This window comes from Sinocyclocheilus anshuiensis, unplaced genomic scaffold, assembly GCF_001515605.1.
Source record: "Sinocyclocheilus anshuiensis isolate Anshui unplaced genomic scaffold, SAMN03320099.WGS_v1.1 scaffold3005, whole genome shotgun sequence".
In the NCBI taxonomy this organism is placed as follows: domain Eukaryota; kingdom Metazoa; phylum Chordata; class Actinopteri; order Cypriniformes; family Cyprinidae; genus Sinocyclocheilus; species Sinocyclocheilus anshuiensis.
In genome coordinates this window covers 63,798-71,344 of record NW_015540835.1, presented here as the reverse complement: position 1 = coordinate 71,344, position 7,547 = coordinate 63,798, and positions in this window count along the sequence as shown.

The window sequence follows — 7,547 nt, the reverse complement described above, 5'->3', positions numbered from 1 at the left end:
ATATATATATATATATATATATATCGAAACTACCATGAATATCTAGTAAGGATAATATTAATATTAATAATCCTAAATCTTGAGAGAAAAGATTCAATATCATATAAATATAAAATGTTATATTTAATATATGCTATTAAATATATATTAGATCTTTTAATATATTAAATATTGAATTATATAATAATTATATTTAATATCACATTAAATATATAATATGATATTTTGTCAAAAAAAAACTGGCAGTGAGGTAAACTAAAATTCTTGAAACTATCATAAATATATAGTAAGGATAATAATTATAATATAGTAATAATAATAATACATTTTGACAGAAATTATTCAATATCATATTAAATATAAAATAGAATACTTTATATATTTAATATATGAATTTAAATGTTGTATATTATATATTATTTCTAGAATGAGGTAAACCCATGAGGAAAACAAAAATCATTTAACAATTCTTAAAACTACTACCTAGTGAGCATAATATTATATTACAAATCCTAAGTCTTTATAGAAATGTTTGCTATTAAGTAAGTTTATCTTTGTTGAGCTTTAAATGTTAAGCTATTTCTGGCTAGTTTTAGGGTTCATTAATGTTTTCAGTGGCTAAATATTTAAGTAATAACATCTAATGATAATAATAACAACTGGCAGCTTTTTTTAATCAATTCATTTATTTATTTAATATGCTCTTCAGTGTGCTTTGTGAATTCCATGCTATAGCACACGAGTGTGTTTTGATAATGCGTGTGTTCAACATGATTCAACACATACTGTAAAAAGCAATGAAAGGTGATGTATTTTGCAATCCAGTGCTCGATATCTAGTACTTTTCTCTCTCATGTTCATGTAGATAACATTTCCTGCAGGTGTTTTCAATGGCAGCTGTGTTAAAAACATACTGTAGGCTATATGCTGTCATCCCATGTGAAATCTAGGTTTTGTGGTCCCAGCACTCCTCTGTAGGCCTCTGTAGTCCCGCGCCTGTATCTTCCTCCAGCCGACAGGCGTGAGCGACTGCTGCCGTTTCCACAGCTGAAATCACCTGCGCTGCCCTGACACGGCAGATAAGCACACAGGCTTTCAGGAAACAGCGAGAGGGCTTCATCTGCTCCGCTTTAAGTCAATGCGAACAAAACGCCTTCAAGAGCAGCAGTCCTCCCAGAATGCACTGCACACACTATCAAACATACTGCAGATCCTCACCGTCTTTCACAGACATTAAAGGAGCTCAAATATGAACGTTGTGCCATCATTTACTCCCCTCATGTCATTCCAAACCTATATGACTTTCTTCCGCTCATGCTGCTCTTTCCACGCTATTAGTGACCGAGCTTAGTCCATATGATTCATTCGCTGAGTTCCAAGTCTTCTGAAACCACACAGCACTTTTGATTACTGCTTGTTTAGCATCCCATCAATGTCTGCTTTTTTAGAGAAACTAGGATGAAAGTCTTTCTCAAATTTACTGAACAAAAGTGTGCCTGTCAATCTCAGATAGTGTCTGCAAGATGTCTGTTAAAGATCACTTCATCTGGAAAGTATCTGCTGTGTACAAACGTCTGATAGACGTCTGTAAGATGTCAATTTTACATACATTCTAAATCATAAACATCTTAAAGACATCTTCTAAACGTCTATTTGACATCTTGATTGGAAGCGTCCTATAGACGTATTGCAGATGAGCAAACACTCTAAAAAAATACGTCATGCAGATGTAAATGCAGACGTCAAATAGACGTGATGTACGTGTGTTATCAGGGATCTGTTTCTAATATTTAGATCACCTCTCAAAAGAAGAAAACATCTTTAAAAAAACAAAGATATGTGGAAAAACTGAAAATGTTGGAATTGAATTGAGATCCATATATAGCATCTGTTGCAATATTTCAATCATAAACAGAGTGCGGGTAATTCTAAAAGGCTTAACGTGGGAAAAAAATTTAACGTAGCCTAAAATGACAATGATATTAAAAGATCAACTTCAATATTAAGTTCAGAGTTCAGAATATGAATGTGATGCGTTAAATTGCATATTAACCCAGATAGCACACGTACATCTGCAAGATGTCTGTTAAAGATCTGGAAAGCATCTGCTGTGTACAAACATCTGATAGACGTCTTTAAGATGTCAGTTTTACATAAATCTCTAAATCATAAACATCTTAAAGACATCTTCTAAACGTCTTATTTGACATCTGATAGGAAACGTCCTATAGACGTATTGCAGATGAGCAAACACTCTAAAAAAATACGTCTTGCAGATGTAAATGCAGACGTCATGCTTTCAGGGAAGCGTTTTCTTTATGATGAGTTTCTGTGGGAAAACGGTTAACATGACAGTTTGTGCGGTGTGTTCATATTCTGTACGTATGTGTTTTATTAATAGCCTATACCGAATTTGGTCCACCGATAGCACTGTCTTAATGCATTAAGCCACATTAAGCATTTTCTTTATAATGGTTTTCTATAAGGAACCGCTTACCGTGCACACGTTTCTATTCAGTGTTCATCTGCCTGCTTGTACATAGTATGCTTTATTAATACTTTATTTGGTCTTCTAATATCACTGTCTTAATGCATCCACATTAAGGATTTTCTTTATAATGGTTTTCTGTGGGGGAACGCTTAGCGTTTATAGATATAAAATCTTGAGCAGAAATGGTTTTGGTCCTGCACAGCAGGTGTAAAACCCTTTAAAATTGAGGTAAAACTCTTGAATTTGGAAATTGAGAAGAAATTAATAGTGAATGACAACTTATGTTTATCTAAAGAGTTTTAACTAATAATTCGGGATTAACTCATGTTTGTAGTCAGTCTATTTTCACTGTAGGCCTATTTAAAAGAATGTTACGTTATGTTGTTAAATTTTGAATTCTGCTAAAGTTCTCCTTTAGTGTTTCACAGAAGAATGAAAGTCATGCGGGTTTGGAGCGACATGAAGGTGAGTAAATGATGACAGAATGATCATTTTTGGCTGAACTAACCCTTTAACCACTCATATAGTATGGCTCATCATAAAAGACCATCATAAACCAGTGGAACCAAAATCAAACTCAGGCAGGGGGTGATTCAGTCTTGGATGGACCATAAAGATGCTGTGAAGTGTAATTGCATGGTCAGAACTGAGAATCCCACTCACTATAGCGTGCACTAGTAGTGCATAGGGTGAGTTGAGAATGTTCTCCTCAAGATTCACAGTAACACATTGATGTGACCTCTGCTTTGGAGACATGCAGCTGATGCATAAAATTACATGATGTAATCCATTCACTGCTCCCATGAGAGAGAGCATGTCAAAACTATAACTATAAATATTTATGAACTACACAGATGTGTGATAGCATGCACAGTGTCAAAATATGTTGCCAACTTGCCACATTGATTATATTGACAACAATAACAATATAGCATGGCCTTTAGTGCCTCAAAAGTAGATGGTGTGTCACATCACACTATTTTGTGTATTTTAGCACCACTAAAGAAAATTAGCACTTAGAAACCCAAATTATCTATGTTGGGATTGGCCAATAGATATTGCAAGACAGAAAGTTGTGGAAATGCGATGGCAAATGGGAAGATTTCCAGAGAATGATTTGTCAAATAAAGCATCGTATGACTTCACACTCTCAAAAACGTCTGTAAAAACAGGGCCCAATGTGCTGCGTTAATATGAAGGATTTTTCCCTATTGATTTTTCACAGGTGTTTTTGCTGTATTTTGAGTTACTCATTGCACTGTGTTGTGTCTATAGACATACTGTACTATGTTTTGATGCATTTATGGTGTTATTGTCATTTTTTAACCTTTACAGTCTGTTCACTCAGTCTGCTATTGCATGGAGAAGGAACATTTTGCATATGCTGCTAAACAACAGGTCAAAAACAACTGAATGTACGCAAGTAAGTTAAGTTAATTAATTAATTTGTGGGTGCATTGTTTATTTAGGTGGGCACAACACTGATGAATCTATCAATATGAAAACTAAACTGGTATTAGTTTTACTGGTAATTTCCTAATGAAACAAAGTGTTTTGAATTCTATTTTGGACGGCAAAGGAACGTTTTGTAGCATCGCTAAACTGAACTGCATTAGAGGCATTTAGATACTGTGCTGAGGTTATTCTGATGAGATCTCAAGGGTTCAGCATCAGTCAGACATCTCGGATACATCAACACTGCCATCCAGAGGAGATCTGAGAACTCGAGTGGGGACTGAGAGTATTTCACATGCATTGAAACACCAAGGAACCTTGATGACTTTGCATCTGTTTATACATTGAGTTTTAGTGGGTGGGAAATTATTGCATGTTGATTGGTTGACATTTTGAAATGAACTCCCAGTGTGATTTACAGTAAATGATCATGCATTTGGAATATTTATAGGTATGCAAATTTTTCTATGCACGGTGCTGGTAATTTCCTCTGAACCACTGTACAATTTACAAGTCATTGAAATGTTTGTGGTTAAAGACTGCAAACTAGTTGATTGTGTGGCGCTCAGCCCATCAATGTCTGCTTTTTTAGAGAAACTAGGATGAAAGTCTTTCTCAAATTTACTGAACAAAAGTGTGCCTGTCAATCTCAGATAGTGTCTGCAAGATGTCTGTTAAAGATCACTTCATCTGGAAAGTATCTGCTGTGTACAAACGTCTGATAGACGTCTGTAAGATGTCAATTTTACATACATTCTAAATCATAAACATCTTAAAGACATCTTCTAAACGTCTATTTGACATCTTGATTGGAAGCGTCCTATAGACGTATTGCAGATGAGCAAACACTCTAAAAAAATACGTCATGCAGATGTAAATGCAGACGTCAAATAGACGTGATGTACGTGTGTTATCAGGGATCTGTTTCTAATATTTAGATCACCTCTCAAAAGAAGAAAACATCTTTAAAAAAACAAAGATATGTGGAAAAACTGAAAATGTTGGAATTGAATTGAGATCCATATATAGCATCTGTTGCAATATTTCAATCATAAACAGAGTGCGGGTAATTCTAAAAGGCTTAACGTGGGAAAAAAATTTAACGTAGCCTAAAATGACAATGATATTAAAAGATCAACTTCAATATTAAGTTCAGAGTTCAGAATATGAATGTGATGCGTTAAATTGCATATTAACCCAGATAGCACACGTACATCTGCAAGATGTCTGTTAAAGATCTGGAAAGCATCTGCTGTGTACAAACATCTGATAGACGTCTTTAAGATGTCAGTTTTACATAAATCTCTAAATCATAAACATCTTAAAGACATCTTCTAAACGTCTTATTTGACATCTGATAGGAAACGTCCTATAGACGTATTGCAGATGAGCAAACACTCTAAAAAAATACGTCTTGCAGATGTAAATGCAGACGTCATGCTTTCAGGGAAGCGTTTTCTTTATGATGAGTTTCTGTGGGAAAACGGTTAACATGACAGTTTGTGCGGTGTGTTCATATTCTGTACGTATGTGTTTTATTAATAGCCTATACCGAATTTGGTCCACCGATAGCACTGTCTTAATGCATTAAGCCACATTAAGCATTTTCTTTATAATGGTTTTCTATAAGGAACCGCTTACCGTGCACACGTTTCTATTCAGTGTTCATCTGCCTGCTTGTACATAGTATGCTTTATTAATACTTTATTTGGTCTTCTAATATCACTGTCTTAATGCATCCACATTAAGGATTTTCTTTATAATGGTTTTCTGTGGGGGAACGCTTAGCGTTTATAGATATAAAATCTTGAGCAGAAATGGTTTTGGTCCTGCACAGCAGGTGTAAAACCCTTTAAAATTGAGGTAAAACTCTTGAATTTGGAAATTGAGAAGAAATTAATAGTGAATGACAACTTATGTTTATCTAAAGAGTTTTAACTAATAATTCGGGATTAACTCATGTTTGTAGTCAGTCTATTTTCACTGTAGGCCTATTTAAAAGAATGTTACGTTATGTTGTTAAATTTTGAATTCTGCTAAAGTTCTCCTTTAGTGTTTCACAGAAGAATGAAAGTCATGCGGGTTTGGAGCGACATGAAGGTGAGTAAATGATGACAGAATGATCATTTTTGGCTGAACTAACCCTTTAACCACTCATATAGTATGGCTCATCATAAAAGACCATCATAAACCAGTGGAACCAAAATCAAACTCAGGCAGGGGGTGATTCAGTCTTGGATGGACCATAAAGATGCTGTGAAGTGTAATTGCATGGTCAGAACTGAGAATCCCACTCACTATAGCGTGCACTAGTAGTGCATAGGGTGAGTTGAGAATGTTCTCCTCAAGATTCACAGTAACACATTGATGTGACCTCTGCTTTGGAGACATGCAGCTGATGCATAAAATTACATGATGTAATCCATTCACTGCTCCCATGAGAGAGAGCATGTCAAAACTATAACTATAAATATTTATGAACTACACAGATGTGTGATAGCATGCACAGTGTCAAAATATGTTGCCAACTTGCCACATTGATTATATTGACAACAATAACAATATAGCATGGCCTTTAGTGCCTCAAAAGTAGATGGTGTGTCACATCACACTATTTTGTGTATTTTAGCACCACTAAAGAAAATTAGCACTTAGAAACCCAAATTATCTATGTTGGGATTGGCCAATAGATATTGCAAGACAGAAAGTTGTGGAAATGCGATGGCAAATGGGAAGATTTCCAGAGAATGATTTGTCAAATAAAGCATCGTATGACTTCACACTCTCAAAAACGTCTGTAAAAACAGGGCCCAATGTGCTGCGTTAATATGAAGGATTTTTCCCTATTGATTTTTCACAGGTGTTTTTGCTGTATTTTGAGTTACTCATTGCACTGTGTTGTGTCTATAGACATACTGTACTATGTTTTGATGCATTTATGGTGTTATTGTCATTTTTTAACCTTTACAGTCTGTTCACTCAGTCTGCTATTGCATGGAGAAGGAACATTTTGCATATGCTGCTAAACAACAGGTCAAAAACAACTGAATGTACGCAAGTAAGTTAAGTTAATTAATTAATTTGTGGGTGCATTGTTTATTTAGGTGGGCACAACACTGATGAATCTATCAATATGAAAACTAAACTGGTATTAGTTTTACTGGTAATTTCCTAATGAAACAAAGTGTTTTGAATTCTATTTTGGACGGCAAAGGAACGTTTTGTAGCATCGCTAAACTGAACTGCATTAGAGGCATTTAGATACTGTGCTGAGGTTATTCTGATGAGATCTCAAGGGTTCAGCATCAGTCAGACATCTCGGATACATCAACACTGCCATCCAGAGGAGATCTGAGAACTCGAGTGGGGACTGAGAGTATTTCACATGCATTGAAACACCAAGGAACCTTGATGACTTTGCATCTGTTTATACATTGAGTTTTAGTGGGTGGGAAATTATTGCATGTTGATTGGTTGACATTTTGAAATGAACTCCCAGTGTGATTTACAGTAAATGATCATGCATTTGGAATATTTATAGGTATGCAAATTTTTCTATGCACGGTGCTGGTAATTTCCTCTGAACCACTGTACAATTTAC